The sequence below is a fragment of the Musca domestica genome, unplaced genomic scaffold (genome assembly GCF_030504385.1).
Source record: "Musca domestica strain aabys unplaced genomic scaffold, Musca_domestica.polishedcontigs.V.1.1 44, whole genome shotgun sequence".
In the NCBI taxonomy this organism is placed as follows: domain Eukaryota; kingdom Metazoa; phylum Arthropoda; class Insecta; order Diptera; family Muscidae; genus Musca; species Musca domestica.
The window spans coordinates 2,383,935-2,403,176 of NW_026712334.1; the positions used below are offsets into that span (position 1 = coordinate 2,383,935).

Consider the following 19,242-nt stretch of genomic DNA (forward strand, 5'->3'; position numbering starts at 1 on the left):
CCCATACAACGGTACCTCCTAATATTCGGTATTTTGATGATTGTTGGAAAATTTTTCAATGAAATTGTCTGAAAATCCATACTAGAATTTCTTCTAAGCACTTTACCCACTGGAAGAGAAATGTCGATATATGTCCACGATATCGTATCGTTTAATTAATACATGACGCCCAACCCATTTCCTAAAAATATTGTGTTGATATTAGTTTTTAGGCCCTACAACACTACATGTTATATATGGATCTTCCTATCACGCCGAGCTGAGTTAATGTAGCTATGTGTGTCCGTCCGATTGTCTCTCCATGTTCAATTCTAATCACAATATTATGCCTGATCTTCACAAAATTTTACATGGAGGTGAGGTTGTGGTTAAAGTAGAAACCTATTGCTATTGGAGATGGTCATAAATTCAGGGGTTGTAATGGACCATATACAGCAGGATTTCCTGATTTTCAACTACAGTGTTGTCCATATTCGAGGGACCCATCTGGCCATAACATACCGCGTTTGAAGCGTCAGTCCAAGCAGATTTTTACCATGAACCAATACACGCCACGCGAGCGCTCTGAAATAGTTGAAATTTACATTCAACAGAAGAAGTCAATTGTGAAAACTCAACGTGCTTTTAAAACATTAAAAAATGTGAGAAGTGCGCCTTCTAAGAACACCATTTTCGACTGGCTCTTTCTAATCCGAAGAGGCCATATAAAAGTCGACCAAGGCGATCGACCGAGAATATCGCTGCCGTAAGAGCCAGTGTTGAGAGGTCCCCAAGAATATCCCAAAAACGCCGTTCTCAGCAGTTGGGCATGGCTCGGTCCACTTTAAAACGGATTATTCGCATTGATGTGCATTTGTTCCCGTACAAAATTCAATTGACGCAAAGAAAGTTGCGGAAAAGCCTCGTCGATTGGAATGGGCCCAAAGAGTCATGGGTCCGTCGAATATGGGCAACCCTGTACTCTCCATGTCGCAATTACAGAAAAATCGTGTTGGGCAGAAGCCCATCATTTTGCTTGGTCATTTGAGAATATTTAGCGAGCCAAATAGACCATAACTTTTATGTTATACGTTATAGACCCCAGATTAATTAAACTTGGCTCTAAATTTGTATTCCAATACAGTTTATACAATAACATTAATTAATTTTAATTAACTTTTAAACACAAAAAATTCCTTTTGCCCTCAAGGTGTCCACCTACACTGCAAAGGAACACCCATTACAATGACAAGCATAACATATTACCTTCAATCCGGTCAATTAGTTTTTAATATACATTTCTTACATTCCTTAAAAAGCAACAAAAACATACCCACAAAAATGCTATAAGATTATGTTAACGTAACAAACAATTTCCTGCCATTTACCAACATTTTCATTTATTTAATCACAACAATCTTAGTTTAACTCCCCTACCGCAACCTAAGAATATGCTCGCACTGATGGGCATGAAAACACGTGCGTTGAATACACACATATATGTGTGTACAATTGACATCACCAACATACATGTTGTTGTCCAGTCTACACACGTAAAAATGTCAAATCAACGTCCATTTTTATTTACACATTTATGTAATTTAGAAGGAATATCTTACGCATGGACGAGGGGAAATTAGGGTAATCACATTAGCAGAAAAAAGCGTCATTTTGATATATTAAGGCAAAGTTCATTTAACAATTGTTGAAAATAAGATTTGGTTAAAGTTGTTGGCCAGGAAAAAAAGGTACTCTAAAATGGAATTACAGAAAATGGAAAGCGGTTAGTAAAACCTTGAAAAACAAGTTAAATCGTTAATACCCTCAGCCAATTTACGATTATTTAAATTTGACTTCTATTATGATTATTCAAATTGTTGACCCTCTATGTAGTAGGTTCCGAGGGAATGGGTCAATATCGCCCATTTCGTATCTGAACTAAATATTGTGACGTGCCAAGTTTGGACAATATAGGTTACTTTCTTCATGTGATAATTTATAAAAAATATTAAAATGTGCGTGAGCTAGGAAGAATTCCATTTCTATACAGATCAAAATTTTGGTATGGGCAAAATTAAAAGAAAACAAGTAAGCAAAGGCTATAGTCGTGCGGGCCGACCATGTGATACCCTACAACACTACAATATATAACAAGCTTTATCGCATTTAAAATTATGTCAAAGAGCACTGCCCAGATATTACCCTTAGCATTTTGACCAGGGACATTTGCCCAATATTTACGCACTCCGTCGTGCTGTTGGTTGTAGTGGTCAATTTTACAGCTTAATATAATCCAATGGTCATCCAAAATGCTAGAATTCTTCCCTGTCCTTAACTTTCTGCGAAGGCGTGTTGATTGGCTTCAATTGTGTGATCAGGAAATTTGTTCTGTTTTTGGTTCATTTGAACCTCTAAATATTTTGCGATCATCTCCAAAAGCAAGTGGCTCCTCTGTGTTTCCAAATTTAGACTCATATATATTATTTGTTTGGCTACAATATTTGGCTATATTCGTTAACAAAATCAGGATATTTGAGTATTTTGGATATCATCTGTAAGTAATGTTGGTATTTTCACACAAAATTAGTGGTCAATTCTACCCGCTGTCCTAAACTCTAAGTTCATGCGAGATTTCGTGACCATTGGTTTATATTTGTGACCTTTATAACGGCTGCAAAATCAGGGACATTTTTAGTTGTTGGTCCATTTCAACCCCTAAATATATTGCGGACATCTTTGAAGACAATAGGCCTAGCCCTTCCGAGCTTCACCCTTCCCTTGTGAAAATTTTCGTGAAAATTTCAGACGATAATTTCAATCTGTATATAATAATCCCAACCTGTGTTGTAAACTGAAAAAATATTCAAAATGTATACTTCAATATTATAAGTCAAATTGAAAAAATCGCATGCGATAAAAGACATGAAAAAATAAAAAATGTCTCAAAATACTGCAAAATCTATATTAACATCACAACTGGCATTTTTTATGCGTTTTTTTAGATTTTATGCTTTTATGCCAAGAGGGCATTCTGAATTGGCAAAATTTGTCAAAATCGGTCCGGCCATTCTTGAGATATAAGCATTCTAGCTAACATCCCCTTCCTTTGTATATACACATTGTATATATTTCGCTATATGTATCGGATATATTTACTATCGGCATCGACGTAACGGTCAAAATAGACCCGTTCGTCTATTTGTGATTTCGTGGGGATTAAAAATATTCACGGTTTAATGGAAAATTTGACTTTTATTTAACAGAAATGTCATGGTCTATTTCACCCACTAAATATTGCCCGATGATCATCAAAATTGGAGACTTCTAGCCACCTCTAAGCTCTAGCTCCATGCTAATTTCTGCTTCGATTGGTCCATAATTGCGACCTGTAGAGCAGCTACAAAATCAGGAAATTTTTCAGTTTTTGGTCCATTTCAACCCCTAAATATTATGCGATCATCTCCAAAAGAAATAGGGTTCTATTCTGACCCTAACCCCACCTCCATTTTCAATTTCGTCAGGATCAGACCATAATTGCGACCTGTAGAGTGATTACAAATTAACATGGACAGACGGACGGACGGACATACATAGCTAGATCGACTCAGCTCAGCGAGACAGAAAGAAACATATATACTTTCTTATGTGGGAAATCAATATTTCGTGGTGTTACATAATTTTTGGCCCAATTAAACTTAGTGTTGTAGGATATAATGAAAAATTTATATCAAATTTTATGCGAAATAATAAATTCCATTTTCATTTCTGGTTTCTAGTTGAGAGAAATATTTAGATATAGCAATGTCTTACTTGTTTTGCAAATATTGCAAATAGTGACCCTTTGACCCATTTCCACAATAGACCTTGCGTTAGCAAACATCTTTGTATGTGTGAAATTTAAAGAGAGTTGGATGCTTATTTCGCTTTCTTGTACCGTTTTGTTTTTCAAGACCTTGAACCCTATGTGCAGAAAGTACCAGAGGAAGTGGTCCGATCTCTACCATAGCAGATCTTGTGTTGATGGGAAAATTAAGATGTATCAAGTCTAAATGGAATTGGATATTAATTTCGCGTTTTATGAGGTTCATGGATATTCAAAATTGTAATCCTTTGTGAGGGAGGTACAACAAGGAATGGGCCGATATATTCCATCTTCACACCAGGCTTTGGGTTAATAAAAATATTGTGATGTGTGTGATTTGGAAGACAATAGGACTGTTACATCACATTTTATAAGAGTTATAATTATTCAAAATGTTGACCCTTTGGGGGGTAGATACTTGTCCGATATTGAATATTTTCGCACCTGACCTAGCACTGGTGCAGATATTAGGATTTGCAAAGTTGGAACCAAATCAGATTATTCTTTCTCTTTCTGTGCAGTAAAATATTTTTTAATGTTGACCTTTTGTGGTGGAGGTACCAGAAGGAGTGGACCGATATTATCCATCCCTCGATGTTAGATTGATAATAATATTACAATGTATCAAGTTTTGACTAAATCGGATACTACCTTCGAGACCCTGCAGACAAACAGACAGACGAACGGACGGAAAGCGCTAGATCGGATTTGGTCAAAAGGTGCAAAAACCGTTATTTCGGTGAAGCACGTTTTGGCCGTATCGAATGATATATACCCTCTCCTGCCCTATGGCTGAGGCTATAAAAACGGTTGTCGATTAAACAGAACAATTTCAATTTTCATGTGAAAGCTTCTCGAGATTTTTATCAGAAATATGTATATTTGGATATATTTCCACCGGTAGCTATTAATTCAAAATATTCACTCTAATTTAACATTTATATCCTGAAATCCACTTCTCCCCCTTTCTATTATTTCAAAACGATATTTTTCCACTAATGTAAAAAAAAAACATATTTTTTGTTCATAAAAAAATATTGTGGTTGTATATTGCTATTGTGTGGAAAATGTTTCGGAAACTTATTGTGTTTATTAACTGTAAAAAGGCCGGAAGAAGAAATGTCCTTTATGCTTTTTTAACAGACAGTAACGAAAGCCACACGAACCAAAGCAAAAGCATGAAAAATATGTTCAAATGAAAAGTTTTGGTAGAAACGTTGCACAATCGGTTGAATATGTAAACGATGTTTAATTCGTAGTAGGTTTTTCGATGACAAACAGAATGTGGTGATTAGAAGATTAGGAAATCTAAAATATGGTTGAAGGTTGAGCTTGCTTTGCAATGTAATTATAAAACCGTATTTTTAGAAAATCTTATTAAAAATATTAAAAGAGACGCAGTATCTTACTACTGGTATAATTATTTTACTTCACAGGCTGAGATAAAAAAACTGCAACAAAGTCAAACGCCATAATTTTTACATTTTTTTAATTTTATTTATTGAAAGCAAAAACTGTCGGAAATAGCATCACATTTTAGAATAAGTTTAGATTTGTTTGAATTAGGCACCATTGGGACGAATTATGGTCTACAAACGGGCAATGAAACCGTCACACGCTGACCCAATGTTGCTCTGCGGTATTTTGGTCCATTGTGAGGTAGGTGAGTGTAAATGAGATCATTTGGTATTTGCTCTTACCCGCGCGGTTTGGAGTGGCTTTGGAACCATAGCTGCAGTACAAATGGATTTATAGGTCCTATGATATATCTGCATTCAAAATCTTGCCAAAATTAATATATTCCCCTAAATTGCTATTTTTATACCCTCAGCCATATGGCTACAGAGGGTATATATCATTTGATACGGTTAAAACGTGCCAAGTAGAAATAATGGTTTTAGACCCGAGGTCTCTTTGGATCCGTTTCAGAACATTTTGAGTCGATCTACCGACGTCCGTCCGTCTACCTGTCTGGTGCGCACGATAACTCTCGAAGGGAGTATCCGATTTGATTCAAACTTGGTACATCGTAATACTATTGTCAAACTTAGATCGAGTTCGGAGATGAGCAATATCCCCTCCTTCTGGTACCTCCCACACAAAATGTCAACATTTTCAAAGAAAATAATTTATTGCACAGAAAGAAAAAGGATAATCCGATTTTGCTCGAACTTTGCGAATCCTCATATTTTCATCAGTGCTAGGTCATGTGCGAAAATGGACAATATCGGTCTACTCCATCAGGGACCTCCCCCACAAAGGGTCAAAATTTTGAATTATTAAAGCTCATATAAAATGTGATGTAAGAGTCCGATAGTCTTCAAATTCCACACATCTGGTGCAAAAATGGAATGTATCGGTCTACTCCTTCTGGTATCTCCCCCACAAAAGGTCGAATTTTTCAAAAAATATTTTTTGCACAAAAAGAGAAACGATAATCCGATTTTGCTCGAACTTTGCGAATCCTCATATTTTCATCAGTGCTAGGTCATGTGCGAAAATGGACAATATCGGTCCACTCTATCAAGTACCTCCCTCACAAAGGGTCAAAATTTTGAATAATTACAAATCTTATAGAATGTGATGTAAGAGTCCGATTGTCTTCAAATTTCACATATCCCAATACTTTTATTAACCCAAGGTCTGGTGTTAAGAGTTTAATGTAGCGTTTATATTTAATCGCAATTGTTCACATGTAGGTCCGAACCGGCGCGCTAGCTCGCTCGCTCGCTTTCTTGCATGTATGCATGTAGCTTTTATGTGGTTAAAATACATTTGCTACCATTATTTGTTAGCTGATTTTTTTCTTCCAGCCTTTTTTTTTTCGTGTGTACATATATCGTGCTCTTTGTTTCGAATGCTTAATGTCAAATATTTAGTCTTCAAATTTCACATATCCCAATACATTTATTAACCCAAGGTCTGGTGTTAGGAGGTAATACATCGGTCCACTTCTCTTGATACCTCCCCCACAAAAGATCAAAATTTACAAAAAATATATATAAAATATAAGTAAATCACGCATATCTAAATATTATTACATATCTCATATAAAGTGAAGGAGTGAGTCGATATAATCCATACTAGGAACATCGGAATATTTATATCATATTTTTGGGTCCGATACGAAATGGACAATATTGACCCATTCCTTCGGAACCTGCTCCATAGAGGGTCAAACGTTTGAATAATTGTAGCACTACTCAAATTATATTTAAACAATCGAACACAGGCTGAGGGTATATATCTGCCGGCAATACCGACTGATACTTTTTACTAACTTGTTCGTAAACACATCGCCGTGATGAAAATGTTGCATGTGCTTTTCACAAATAATAAATGTAAGTCTTTTATTGTCGATTCGATTTGCATAATTTTTCTACTTGTTTTTAAAATCCTTATCATGACCTTTCATAAATTTAGCGTAAATAACCTTTAAATTCGAATTTTTTAAATAAAATTCTTTTCTATTCCAGACTGTCTGTCAATATTTACAATTTTCATCCAAAAAGGTAGAAGAAATTGAGCAGTAACGAATTGAGGGCCTAGTCAATAAAGCTGCAAAACCTCTTAACTTTTAGCAACAGCATTCCATTGAATACGGCCGATGAACAAGTAAATTGCGTTTAAAAGGTAAATTTAATAAATATTTGAATTCAGTATTTTTGCAATTGTTTTCATTCTTTATTTGGGGTTTCCGGCTGTTCGGCGGAAAAAAGGTAAAAATGAATGTTTCTCCAAAATAAACAAGAAAAAGCCTTTTATTTACTAACCTTTCTTTACATTTCAGCTGATGTTGCAGACATTGATGAACTCAGTTTTATAGAAAAAAACGTTTTTTTTTCTCCCTTTTGGTTGTTGTGGCTGGATGTTGTTGAAGCTGTAATTGTGGAACACGTTTTGGGTTTATTGGCCAGCCAGTGGAGCTGCTATGGCTTTAATTTACTTTTCACTTCAAGCGAAATTTTTTGTTCGTCTGATTTTTTTTTTCTAGTTCAGTTTTGAAATTTCCACTTTAATATTTGATATCATACCTCGCCACTCTGGTGTGTTCCATAAAACACATGAGTGCGGGTGTATTCCATTTTGTAGTTGTGGCGAGTTCATCAACAGCAGCAACAAAAACTGCATTGCATTTCTACTTTTTTATTTATTTTTCAGATTCGTTGAATCGTATTAGTCGTCGTTAGTTGTTGTTGCTGCTGTTTGCTGTTTGGACTCAATGTTCATTTCACAACATTTCAAGTTTAATGTAGCGTTTATATTTAATCGCAATTGTTCACATGTAGGTCCGAACCGGCGCGCTAGCTCGCTCACTCGCTTGCTGGCATGTATGCATGTAGCTTTTATGTGGTTAAAATACATTTGTTACCATTATTTGTTAGCAGATTTTTTCTTCCTGCCTTTTTTTCGTGTGTACATATATCGTGCTCTTTGTTTCGAATGCTTAATGTCAAATATTTAGTTTCAACGTTAGTTCTTTTATTTTTATTTGTATACATTTCACTCCGTTTGTAGCGTTCTCTTTATAATATATATTTTTTTTTCTGTTCACATAGTGGCGTTTTTGATACTCTCAGCTAGGTTATATTTTTCGCAACTTTTTTAATTTATTTCATAGAACAATAAACCCGTAGCTACCTAGAAAAGAAAAAAAAAAGAGTTCATATAATGACTGTATTAACAAAAGGATACAAAATGATTGTGTTGTTTATAATATGAACAATTAAACACCAGCGACGAAAAGAACATATATCCGACAAGGCCGAATATAAAAGACACTATACCAATGGGCGTATTTCGAGCTCTACCTGAAAAAAAGTTTATATTGGGAATGTGTAAAGCACATCATACTTATTTACACACATCTTTATTTAAACAAAAACGTAGTATCTCAATATGAAAAGAGCATTTCTTGTCAAGACTGAAGTTCTATGGCATTAGTACTCATTATTAGGTGCAACAAAAAACAAGTAAGCAAAGGATATAGTCGTGCGGGGCCGACTATGTGATACCAACAACATGAATACAACATGTTAAAAGCCCCCTTATGTCCTAATCAAAATTACAGAAGATTTCGCTTTTGAAATTATGTCACGTAAAAAAGCCAGAAGTTCGCCTTTGTGTATTTCGGATATCGCCTGTAAGTAATGCTTGAATTTATTCACACAAAAGTTGTGGTCCATTCTACCCGCTGTCCTAGACACTAACTTCATGCGAGATTTCGTGTCCTTTGGTTTCTATTTGTGACCTTTTTAACGGCTAAAAAATCAAGAAAATTTTTAATTGTTGGTCCATTTCAACACGTAACTATATAGCGAACATCTTTTAAAGCAATAGGCCCAGCCCTTCTGAGCCAAACCCTAACCTTACGAAAATTTTCGTAAGGATCGAACGATAATTGCAGTCTGTATATAATAACCCCAACCTGTGTTGTAAGGTGAAAAAATGTTACGAAATATACTCTTCAATATTAAGACAAATTGAAAAAATCGCATGTGATAAAAAAATTTAAAAAAAATAAAGAAATGTCACGAAATACTACAAAATCTATATTTACATCATTATTGGCATCCTTTTATGCTATTTTCTTTAGATTTTTTACTTTTATGCCAGAAGGGGATTCTCAATTGACAAAATTTTTCAAATCGGTTCAGCCATTCTTGAGATATGCGCTTTCTAGCTAACATCCCCTTCCTCTTTATATATACATTGTAAATATTTCGCTAAATAAATCCGATATATTTAATATCGGCATCTACGTAACGGTCAGAATTGACATTTTCGTCTATTTGTGATTTTGCCGGGATTAAAAAATATTCGCGGTTTAATGGAAAATTTGACTTTTATTTATCACAAATGTTGTGGTCTATTTCACTCTCTAAATATTACCCGATGACCATCAAAATTGGAAGATTTCTGGATTGGAAGATTTCCCAGTGCTAATCTCTAGCCCCATGCTAAATTCCGCGTTGATTGGTCTATAATTGCGACTTGTAGAGCAACTGCAAAATCATTAAATTTTTCAGTTTTTTGTCCATTTCAACCCCTAAATATTATGCGATCATCTCCAAAGAAATAGGGTTCTATTCTGACCTCAATCCCATCTACATTCTAAATTTCGTGAAGATCGGGCCATAATTGCGACCTGTAGAGTGATTACAAATTAACATGGACAGACGGACAGACGGACAGACGGACGGACGGACATACATAGCTAGATCGACTCAGCTCGGCGAGCTAGGAAGATCCATATATACTTTCCTATGTGGGAAACCAATATTTCGAGGTGTTACAAAATTTTTGGCCCAATCAAACTTATAATACCCCCAACACATAGTGTTGTAGGGTATAAAAACACACTCTTCGCCAAAAGACTAATAAACGGCACATGTCTATAGGTTTACCCATCACATGCCAGCGACTTTAGACACTGATTTAAAAAGAGGTCGCCTGGCTCTCAGATGTACGGTTGCAGTTATTGATATAAAAATTGCAGACACGTAAACCCGATTGAACTTCACATCATAAACTCCATTGAACTTCTTATATTTGTCCTCGGTTTTTGGCATATATATATATCAAATTATTTGGGTAAAAATTCATAGAAATAACCAATTTAAATATTGTGCCTCAAAACGTAATAAACAGTTTTCTGAAATATACAGAAATACAAAATGGCAATATAGGCAGAAATTTAAAAAAGAAACAAATAAGTAAAGGTTATATTCCAATCATTTGATACCCTACAACACTACCCTTTTGGCTAGAATGGAGATTCTCCAAAAAAACACCACATTTTCGTAGCATTTGCTCCATGTTTACACCCTAGGTTGTATTAATGGGTATTAAAAACAATATTTGATTTTGATTCTTCCACAGGGTGAGATAACAAAAAAAAAAAAAAAAAAAAAAAAAAAAAAAAAATCCCTTAATACCCTCCACCATTTGGAACGAATTAGAAAATTTTCAAAAAAATAAAATCCAATAAAAATTCTTTTAAAATCCTTAAAATATCTAATATAGAAAGGTGCCGATATATGGGAGGATATACGATATTGTGGACCTATAAAGACAAATCTATGTCTGCGTGTAAAGTACTCACAAGGAACTTCGTGTGTGGATTTTCAGACAATACGATTGGAAAATGTGGCTGAAATCATCAAAATACCGAATATCGCGGGGTACCGTTATATGGGGGCTATACGATATTGTGGACCTATATAGATAATTCTCTGCCGAGGTATAAAGTACCCACAAGGAACTCCTTGTGTGGATTTTCAGACAATTCCGTTGAAAAATGTGGGTAAAATCATCAAAATACCGAATATCAGGGGGGTACCGTTACATGGGGGCTATACGATATCGTGGAACTATATAGATAATTCTCTGCCGAGGTACAAAGTACCCACAAGGAACTCCTTGTGTGGATTTTCAGAAAATTCCGTTCAAAAATGTGTGTAAAATCTTCAAAATACCGAATATCGGGGGGGTACCGTTATATGGGGGCTATACGATATTGTGGACCTATATAAATAATTCTCTGCCGAGGTATAAAGTACCCACAAGGAACTCCTTGTGTGGATTTTCAGACAATTCCGTTGAAAAATGTGGGTAAAATCATCAAAATACCGAATATCAGGGGGGTACCGTTACATGGGGGCTATACGATATCGTGGACCTATATAGATAATTCTCTGCCGAGGTACAAAGTACCCACAAGGAACTCCTTGTGTGGATTTTCAGAAAATTCCGTTCAAAAATGTGGGTAAAATTATCAAAATACCGAATATCAGGGGGGTACCGTTACATGGGGGCTATACGATATCGTGGACCTATATGGACAATTCTCTGCCGAGGTATAAAGTACCCACAAGGAACTCCTTGTGTGGATTTTCAGACAATTCCGTTGAAAAATTTGGCTAAAATCATCATAATACCGAATATCGGGGGGTACCGTCATATGGGGGCTATACGATATTGTGAACCTATATAGATAATTCTCTGCCGAGGTACAAAGTACCCACAAGGAACTCCTTGTGTGGATTTTCAGAAAATTCCGTTCAAAAATGTGGGTAAAATTATCAAAATACCGAATATCAGGGGGGTACCGTTACATGGGGGCTATACGATATCGTGGACCTATATGGACAATTCTCTGCCGAGGTATAAAGTACCCACAAGGAACTCCTTGTGTGGATTTTCAGACAATTCCGTTGAAAAATGTGGGTAAAATCATCAAAATACCGAATATCAGGGGGGTACCGTTACATGGGGGCTATACGATATCGTGGAACTATATAGATAATTCTCTGCCGAGGTACAAAGTACCCACAAGGAACTCCTTGTGTGGATTTTCAGAAAATTCCGTTCAAAAATGTGTGTAAAATCTTCAAAATACCGAATATCGGGGGGTACCGTTATATGGGGGCTATACGATATTGTGGACCTATATAGATAATTCTCTGCCGAGGTATAAAGTACCCACAAGGAACTCCTTGTGTGGATTTTCAGACAATTCCGTTGAAAAATGTGGGTAAAATCATCAAAATACCGAATATCAGGGGGGTACCGTTACATGGGGGCTATACGATATCGTGGACCTATATAGATAATTCTCTGCCGAGGTACAAAGTACCCACAAGGAACTCCTTGTGTGGATTTTCAGAAAATTCCGTTCAAAAATGTGGCTAAAATCATCAAAATACCGAATATCGCGGGGTACCGTTATATGGGGGCTATACGATATTGTGGACCTATATAAATAATTCTCTGCCGAGGTATAAAGTACCCACAAGGAACTCCTTGTGTGGATTTTCAGACAATTCCGTTGAAAAATGTGGGTAAAATCATCAAAATACCGAATATCAGGGGGGTACCGTTACATGGGGGCTATACGATATCGTGGACCTATATAGATAATTCTCTGCCGAGGTACAAAGTACCCACAAGGAACTCCTTGTGTGGATTTTCAGAAAATTCCGTTCAAAAATGTGGGTAAAATTATCAAAATACCGAATATCAGGGGGGTACCGTTACATGGGGGCTATACGATATCGAGGACCTATATGGACAATTCTCTGCCGAGGTATAAAGTACCCACAAGGAACTCCTTGTGTGGATTTTCAGACAATTCCGTTGAAAAATTTGGCTAAAATCATCATAATACCGAATATCGGGGGGTACCGTCATATGGGGGCTATACGATATTGTGAACCTATATAGATAATTCTCTGCCGAGGTACAAAGTACCCACAAGGAACTCCTTGTGTGGATTTTCAGAAAATTCCGTTCAAAAATGTGGGTAAAATTATCAAAATACCGAATATCAGGGGGGTACCGTTACATGGGGGCTATACGATATCGTGGACCTATATGGACAATTCTCTGCCGAGGTATAAAGTACCCACAAGGAACTCCTTGTGTGGATTTTCAGACAATTCCGTTGAAAGATGTGGGTAAAATCATCAAAATACCGAATATCAGGGGGGTACCGTTACATGGGGGCTATACGATATCGTGGAACTATATAGATAATTCTCTGCCGAGGTACAAAGTACCCACAAGGAACTCCTTGTGTGGATTTTCAGAAAATTCCGTTCAAAAATGTGTGTAAAATCTTCAAAATACCGAATATCGGGGGGTACCGTTATATGGGGGCTATACGATATTGTGGACCTATATAGATAATTCTCTGCCGAGGTATAAAGTACCCACAAGGAACTCCTTGTGTGGATTTTCAGACAATTCCGTTGAAAAATGTGGGTAAAATCATCAAAATACCGAATATCAGGGGGGTACCGTTACATGGGGGCTATACGATATCGTGGACCTATATAGATAATTCTCTGCCGAGGTACAAAGTACCCACAAGGAACTCCTTGTGTGGATTTTCAGAAAATTCCGTTCAAAAATGTGGCTAAAATCATCAAAATACCGAATAGCGCGGGGTACCGTTATATGGGGGCTATACGATATTGTGGACCTATATAGATAATTCTCTGCCGAGGTATAAAGTACCCACAAGGAACTCCTTGTGTGGATTTTCAGACAATTCCGTTGAAAAATGTGGGTAAAATCATCAAAATACCGAATATCATGGGGGGTACCGTTACATGGGGGCTATACGATATCGTGGAACTATATAGATAATTCTCTGCCGAGGTACAAAGTACCCACAAGGAACTCCTTGTGTGGATTTTCAGAAAATTCCGTTCAAAAATGTGTGTAAAATCTTCAAAATACCGAATATCGGGGGGTACCGTTATATGGGGGCTATACGATATTGTGGACCTATATAAATAATTCTCTGCCGAGGTATAAAGTACCCACAAGGAACTCCTTGTGTGGATTTTCAGACAATTCCGTTGAAAAATGTGGGTAAAATCATCAAAATACCGAATATCAGGGGGGTACCGTTACATGGGGGCTATACGATATTGTGAACCTATATAGATAATTCTCTGCCGAGGTACAAAGTACCCACAAGGAACTCCTTGTGTGGATTTTCAGAAAATTCCGTTCAAAAATGTGGCTAAAATCATCAAAATACCGAATATCAGGGGGGTACCGTTACATGGGGGCTATACGATATCGTGGACCTATATGGACAATTCTCTGCCGAGGTATAAAGTACCCACAAGGAACTCCTTGTGTGGATTTTCAGACAATTCCGTTGAAAAATGTGGGTAAAATCATCAAAATACCGAATATCGGGGGGTACCGTTACATGGGGGCTATACGATATCGTGAACCTATATGGACAATTCTCTGCCGAGGTATAAAGTACCCACAAGGAACTCCTTGTGTGGATTTTCAGACAATTCCGTTGAAAAATGTGGCTAAAATCATCAAAATACCGAATATCGGGGGATTCCGTTATATGGGGGCTATACGATATTGCGGACCTATATAGATAATTCTCTGCTGAGGTATAAAGTACCCACAAGGAATTCCTTGTGTGGATTTTCAGACAATTCCGTTCAAAAATGTGGGTAAAATCATCAAAATACCGAATATCGGGGGGTACCGTTACATGGGGGCTATACGATATCGTGAACCTATATGGACAATTCTCTGCCGAGGTATAAAGTACCCACAAGGAACTCCTTGTGTGGATTTTCAGACAATTCCGTTGAAAAATGTGGCTAAAATCATCAAAATACCGAATATCGGGGGATACCGTTATATGGGGGCTATACGATATTGTGGACCTATATAGATAATTCTCTGCTGAGGTATAAAGTACCCACAAGGAATTCCTTGTGTGGATTTTCAGACAATTCCGTTCAAAAATGTGGGTAAAATCATGAAAATACCGAATATCGGGGGGTACCGTTATATGGGGGCTATACGATATCGTGGACCGATATAGCCCATCTTCGAACTTGACCTGCCTGCAGACAAAAGAGAGATCTGTGCAAAATTTTAGCTTCCTATCTTAATTCGTCTAGACTGTAGCGTGATTACAACAGACGGACAGACGGACGGACAGGGCTAAATCGTCTTAGAATTTTACGCTGATCAAGAATATATATACTTTGTTGGGTCTAAAATGATTATTTCGATGAGTTACAAACGGAATGACAAAGTTAATATACCCTCCATACCTTTTTTGGTGGAGGGTATAAAAAATTGGCAACAAAGTCAAACACCATAATTTTTAATTTTTATACCCTCCACCATACTATGGAGGGTATATTAACTTTGTCATTCCGTTTGTAACTCCTCGAAATACTCATGTCAGACCCAACAAAGTATATATATTCTTGATCAGCGTAAAATTCTAAGTCGATTTAGCGATGTCCGTCTGTCTGTCCGTCTGTCTGTTGTAATCACGCTATCTTTCGAATAAATTGAGATAGATGGCTAAAATTTTGCACACATGTTTATTTTTCCTGGAGGCAGGTTAAGTTCGTAAATGGGACATGTAGGTCCACGTTTTCATATAGCTCCCATATAACGGTAACCCCCCATATTCGGTATTTTGATGATTTTAGCGACGTCATTCACCGGAATTGTTTCAAATTTGGTATTTGAAGTTCCAAATGGATACTACACCCTAAGACAGAATATTGTCTTTGCAGGTCCACGTCTTTGCATAGCCCCAATATAACGGTACCTCCCTATATTCGGTATTTTGATGATTTTAGCGAATTATTCATTGGAAATTGGGTATTTGAAGTTCCAAATGGATACTACACCCTAAGACAGAAAATTGTCTGTGCATGTCCACGTCTTCGTATAGCTCCCATATAACGGTACCTCCCTATATTCGGTATTTTGATGATTTTAGCGACATTATTCACCGGAATTGTTTCAAAATTGGTATTTGAAGTTCGTTATGGGAACTACAGTCTGTGACAGAAAATTGTCGGTGCGGGTCCAGGTCTTCGTATAGGCCCCATATATCAGTGCCTCCCTATATTCGGTATTTTGACGATTTTAGGTACAAATGTTTGAGATGTGGTATTTGAAGTTCGTATAGGATCCTACAGCCTGTGACAGAAAATTGTCTATGCTGGTCCAGGTCTTCGCACAGCTCCAATTCAACGGCACATCCTTATATACGATATTTTGATGATTTTAGCTTTATTTCAAGTTTCGAATTTGAATATGGTAATGGCTTATGACAAACAATGCATATGTATGTCCACATCGTATAGACCCCAATATAACGGCTATATTCGGTATTTTTAAAATTTTAACAGAATTTTTTAAGGATTTTATTTTTTGAAATTTCCAAATTCGTTGCAAATGGTAGAGGGTATTAAAAGTTCGACCCGGCCGAACTTACTGCTTTTTAACTTGTTTTTGTAGGATCAATTTTTAGAATAAGTTTAGATTTGTTCGAATTGGTCACCTTTGGCACGAATTATCGCATTCAAACGGCCAATGAAACCGTCACACACTGTCCGAATGTTGCTCTGCGGTATTTTGGCTCATTCCCGGCGAAGCGCTTGCTTGAGGTGATCGACAATTTGGTATTTTTTAGTGTCAACCTTGCTTTCCAAAATACTCCAAATACAATAGTCCAACGGATTGGTATCCGGAGATTTTGGTGGCCATTATGAGGTGAAAGTGAAGCGAGGGAACTCATTTTGTAACCATTCTTGGGTGGTGCGTTCTGAGTGCGATGGTGCGGAGTCCTCTCGGCGGCCAAAATGTTTGCGTGTCTAAGGCTTTTATACATCCTCAAGAATATTTTCGCGATAATATTCGGCATTTATTCTGATGCCACGGTCGATTAATATGAGCGAAGAGCGATCATTGGCTGTTTTGGCGGCCCACACCATCACCATGGCAGGTGCTTGAGTTCTGGTGGCCAACCAAAGGTGCACATTTTCAGCTGACCTCTTTGGCAAGTAAACACGATAATTTTGATTGTTTACAAACTATTGGACAACGAATGTTTTCTCATCGGAGCAGAGAAAACCAAATTCGGCAGTTCACCATTTTCGGCCAAGCGATGCAACTCTTTAGCTCTTTTGAGTCTATTTTTTTCTGTTGCGGTGTAAGTTCTTGCACTTTTTGGAGTTTCAATGGTTTTACCCCAAGCTCATTTTTCAATATTTGCCGAATGGAATATTGGGATACGTTCAGCACACGAGCCATTTTTCGGCCACTGCGTCGCGGGTTTCGATCAAGTCGATTCTTTACTTTTCGAACTACTTCTGCTGATGTTGCTGTTTTCTTCCATCCACTTCGTCAGGCTACGCTGCCAGTATCACGGTAATGAGCTATGGCAGGAGACACAAAAGATTTATTCGCATTAAAATGCTGGAGTGCTCTAACGAAAGCCGCTTGTGGTTTTCCAGCCAAATATAATGAAATCACACTATCACGCTTGATTTCCATCACGAATAACATTTATTTCTGGAAATTCTCACCAAAATGCTTTTGTACGCCTGTAAACAATGTAATGAGCTGTCAGTGGAATAATTTTAACAGCTGTCGGACGAGTGGCATAGAAATGAAAAGACCCTGAAGTTGGTTACAGTTTTTTCATCTCCACGTGTATATGGGAGCTATATCTTAATTTTGACCGATCATTAGCAATCGCAATAGGGTGCGTCCATGGGTCAAACAAATGACTTGCGCAAAATTTCATCTGGATAGGGCAATAAATGCGAACTGCACTTTGTTTACAAAAATACATGGACAGACGGACGGATATGCATAAATCGACTCAGAATGTGATTCAATGCAGATAATCAAAAGGAACTATGGGTCTATCTCGTTTCCTTTTGCCTGTTACAAACATATACATAAAGACTAATACCCTTACCACCTTGTGGTGTATGGTATAATAAATCGATCGAATCTTGTTTGCTGCGTAATGCGAGCGGTGCAACTAAACAATTCGACGAAATAAATGTCAAAATTAAATGAAAAAGGTAAGTCAATTTTTAAAATTTATCAGGCAAAGTCAATAATTGTGTGATATCTAATATATAATACTTTTTCAAACCTCAATGGAATATTCATCAAATGCTCCCAAAGAAATAACAGCAGACAAATACTTTCAAAGCCCAAAATAACGTCAATAAGATCTTGTTAAGTAAAGAATAGTGAACCACGGCCCCCGATTATAATACATTTTTAGTTTTAATTTTGAATTGCATCTTCCACACAAATTTACTAACCAATCATTTCTCCTTGTTGCAGTGTAGAGTGTAAAGAGGAATGAACCACTGCATTGGTGAACTATGTAATTTGTAGTAGTTTTTTCTCATTTCATTAATTTCTCTTCTTTTTTCATATCCCTCAACATTTCACTAACCGTACGACTGGACATTTTTATGTTTGCCTTCATATTAGTTTCAACATATACATAGAATTATTTATGATCCAGAACATGTTTGCACCCAGAAAGGTGTGAAAACATTTTTCATATTTTTTACTGGTTTTGAACGGCGAACGAACGAACGGGCGGATGTCCGTTTGTGTGGCATAAAATACATGTATTATTCAAAATGTATGTAGGGCATAATTTTTTATTCTAGCAAAAATATATATATTTTAAATTCTAATTTATAGTTGTGGCTTATTCGAATAATACAACTAAATTTATTGGAAAAACCTAACAAGTGGGTAGACCATGTGAGACATAGCTATTTTATGGGAATAAGTTATGTGGACAAACCACGCAGATGATATAAGGCTCTCACTTTTTTTACGGGAATTGCAATATGAATACAGACGTTGTAGAATTCATTACCTTAAAAAGTTTGGATTTTAAGCAGATGAATCTTTTTATTAAAGCCTTAATAAGACAATTTCGGCATTTTCGTATTTAAACAAAGTTTCAATAAATTTTGAATTCAACCAACTAGATATCGACCACTTAATGTCATAGAAATTTGTCATTGTCCCTCTCTTTATGTTGGGGGTATTATAAG

The 19,242-nt window shown here is 36.8% G+C and overlaps 1 protein-coding gene across 2 annotated transcripts in view; it reads right to left on the reverse strand.

Annotated features, from left to right (window-relative positions):
• LOC101887903 (uncharacterized) overlaps positions 1–19,242 on the reverse strand; it is a 226,669-nt gene that overhangs the window by 137,898 nt on the left and 69,529 nt on the right. For both annotated transcript variants that reach the window (XM_059127329.1, XM_059127328.1), the window contains exon 2: positions 7,615–8,482. The gene's annotated coding sequence lies outside the window, so the exon portion shown is untranslated. The remainder of the gene's footprint in view (positions 1–7,614; positions 8,483–19,242) is intronic.